Source organism: Panicum virgatum, chromosome 5N (assembly GCF_016808335.1).
Source record: "Panicum virgatum strain AP13 chromosome 5N, P.virgatum_v5, whole genome shotgun sequence".
Taxonomy (NCBI): domain Eukaryota; kingdom Viridiplantae; phylum Streptophyta; class Magnoliopsida; order Poales; family Poaceae; genus Panicum; species Panicum virgatum.
In genome coordinates, this window is record NC_053149.1 from 40,207,248 (window position 1) to 40,210,520 (window position 3,273).

Sequence of the window (3,273 nt, forward strand, 5' to 3'; positions counted from 1 at the left end):
CTACACATCAGCAGTCTCATAGATCGCCTCATGCAAGTTCACGTAGGATTTTTTATTAGGTGACGGAGAAAGGGGGAGGACAGTGAATTAGATGGTTGTTTCACCAAACAACCACCCCATAGGTCAAAATTTAGGACTATGAGACAATTTTCTCATAATTATATGAGTTGTTGTTGCCATACAACTCATAATATTTTTTTTTGTGCACAGATTACGGAATACTATATATTTATTATGAGATAGTTTATAAGACAACATATTGTATATATTTCTATTACATCGTCAAAAAGATGACGTGGTAATGCATGAGACCGCCTATTAGATTAGATCAATGTATTTACCCTAACTTAGTATTTCACAAAATAATGTAGATTTGTAACTACAATCCATCCATGTATTCTAACCGCAGCGCTGCATATCTAGCAGCCTCTGATAATATAATGCGGAGAAAGCGAGGACAAATGTGAAAGCAATGGAAATTGACCGCTCATGACTGAGTAATGGAATGGAATGGATTTGTTCGACTGAGTCAGCTAGACAGTTACTCATCGCGATCATGGCTGGGCATGTTTTTCATTAAAAGAAAGACTAGATAGTTACTCATGAACCCTCTGATCAGTAGAGTTTTCGAAATCATTACAAGATTGGGCTTTGTTACAGTTTTTACCTTTTGGTTACTCAATATATTAAGGATAGATAAGTATCAAGAAAAAAGAATAGCACAAAGAGGCTTGTAAAGTAAGCTCTTTTCAGTTCACATGGAACGAACCGAATCCAAACTGCAAAATCAGCACCTCAATTAAGCACAAAAATATGCCAAACATCCCTCTCAGCGTGAACCATGTGTACTGAAAAAGGGTATCGAATGATTAACAGTTGGTCAAATTTCTCGCCAAAGAAACTAATTGGTCAAATTGCCTGGTTTGACACTCCATTCCTCTTTATTTATCCATAAGAGGGACCATTCAGATCGTGTTAACTCCCTATCGTGCCATCAATCTCTGGCTTTATGGCAGCCAATCTCCACGGGCCCACCGTGCACCGGAGCCGCTCCCGTGTTCACACGTTGTTGTTTTAGCTGAACTTGAAATGGCCCACGAAATTGCAACTTATCCTCTGATTTATCTTTGTTAAAATCTGAATAATCTCACAAGGAAACAAATTAAACCCTCCAGTTTATTCATCCGATTATATAATCTACATTATACTAGCAATTATGCTCGTGTGTTGCTACGGATAAAGTTGGTATAAATATCAGATACGTAGCCCGTGCTTTAATTTATAGGGATCTACGTGATAGACTAAGACCCATTTGTCAATAATACGAGATGAACCAAACCAAACGGACCAAACTAAAAATTTAGGTGAAAACCTTACTCGCTTTAAAAATAGATATAGATAATCCATATTATATAATTCATCATCTACAAACTAGATTATATAATCTTGCTTGTAAACAAATAGGCCGAGTATATTCATAACGGGACCACTGAAAATAGTTTTCCTGCTAAACAAAAGCGCTCCAAAGTTTGTTCCACTGTCATGTAATTTGATACTTCTTTGAGCGGTTGTAATTTTTTTTTGCGAAGGGGCTGGACCCCATATATTAAAACCCAACTTTTACATCAAGAACCCTGGAGGAAGAAAGAATTACAAGGAAGTCCACACCACTCATCCTCCAGAGGTAAGAAAATGCATACAAGACCCTGGGAAACATCAAATTTAACGCTACGGTCCTTGGATCAAGACGCAAAGAACTCTACCAACACCCGACGAGACCTCTAGCTATTTCAGCCGCAAGACATCCAACAAATGGCGCACATCGGCCGTCATCGTCACAGTATTGGAACAGGAACCTTCTCCGAACAGATCGCCGGCGCTGTCTCTGAGATTGCCTGCTTGCTCTTCGAATCTTGCAACCCCCCATCTGATCTATCCAAATCGTTTGGCGGAAACCAAGCATGGTTAAGCTGCAAGAGATACTCGGTAAAAGGACATCAGCTGTCGGCCACATCGATTTGACCTCACATCCACCATCTAACGCCGTGGATGAGAGCCATCCACATCCCCAAAATCCAAAGTGCAGCACCAACTCACTAAGACCCAACACCAACAAAACAATCGGAGAAACCCATCGATCCGCCATCACCAGAAACGAATCCAGTGACCGGAAAAGCAATCCGCCGCCGGCGCCATCGTCACCGACCCGGAAAGGAAAGCTCACATAGGAGCAAAAAAGATCCCACCCCTTCTGCCCTTCACAAGAAGAAGGACCACTGACCTCACGGGCCGTCCAGAGGACACGCTGCCGGTTGCAGCCCGGAGGAGCAAAAGCTTCACGCCGTCGCCGAAGACATCGACGACAGGGAAGAAGACAGTAACACCCCGGTGTTAATTTTGACCTAACTTTGTACTTAATCGCTAATCGAGGCTAATCACCGTCATTAGCGTTAACCGAGTCCGCGCGTTAAACATTGTTTAGCCGTGTTCGTCTACGTTTTTCTTCTTGATCCGAGCCTCAAATCAATTTTCGCCCAAAACGAAAGTTGTAGACCTTCTTTTTCTCTACAACTTTTATTTTGGCCAAAATTCAAGTTTCAGCACGAAATTTAAAGAAAATCTTTAATTTTGCTTTGAATAGGACATTTTCAAATGCACCCAAGTTTTGAAATTTTATCTTTCAAACATTTGTTCAAATGAAAAAGTACCTGAAACAAAAGTTGAAGATCCTCGCCCTCCGCGCTGCGCGTCCTTATCCCCACGGTGCCGTCCCCGTTTTCGCCTTATCCTTCCCCTTTCCTCGCCCGTGCAGAGCACGCAGTGGAACTCGAGCAGAGCCATCGCCGTGCCGGCCGATTCCGGCCAACCCTCACCACCTCGCTTCGATTCCGCGCACCCAGAGCCACACAACTTCGCCCCGAACCCACTCCACACCTTCCCGAACGCGGCCGTGCCCTACTCCCCGGCCAAATCGGCGCTCAGACCACCGCTCGCCATCGCCGTTCCCGCCGAGCTTCACCATCGCCGTCGAGCTCCCTCTTCCGGCCACCCTCTGCCCAAAATCGGACCTTGCTGAGCTCCCCCGCAACCCCTTCTTCCTCCCCGACCCTTCCCCCACCGAATCCGCGGCCACCGCAGCCGCAGCGCCGCCGCGAATGCGCTGTGCGCCGTGCGCGCCCGCCGCGGGGCAGCCCTGCTCCAGCCCGCGCGCCGCCGTCGCGCGCCCCAAGGCCGCCCGGCCATGCTGAAGCTCGCGCCGCCCCATCCCGCCGT

The 3,273-nt window shown here is 46.0% G+C and overlaps 1 long non-coding RNA gene across 1 annotated transcript; it reads right to left on the reverse strand.

Annotated features, from left to right (window-relative positions):
- Nucleotides 1-1,574: 1,574 nt before the first annotated feature.
- Nucleotides 1,575-2,378, reverse strand: LOC120676989. Its single transcript, XR_005676067.1, has 2 exons — nucleotides 2,282-2,378; nucleotides 1,575-1,970 (listed from the first exon to the last, which is right to left on the reverse strand). It is a non-coding gene; the product is annotated as an uncharacterized LOC120676989 (long non-coding RNA).
- Between the last annotated feature and the right edge of the window lie 895 nt (nucleotides 2,379-3,273).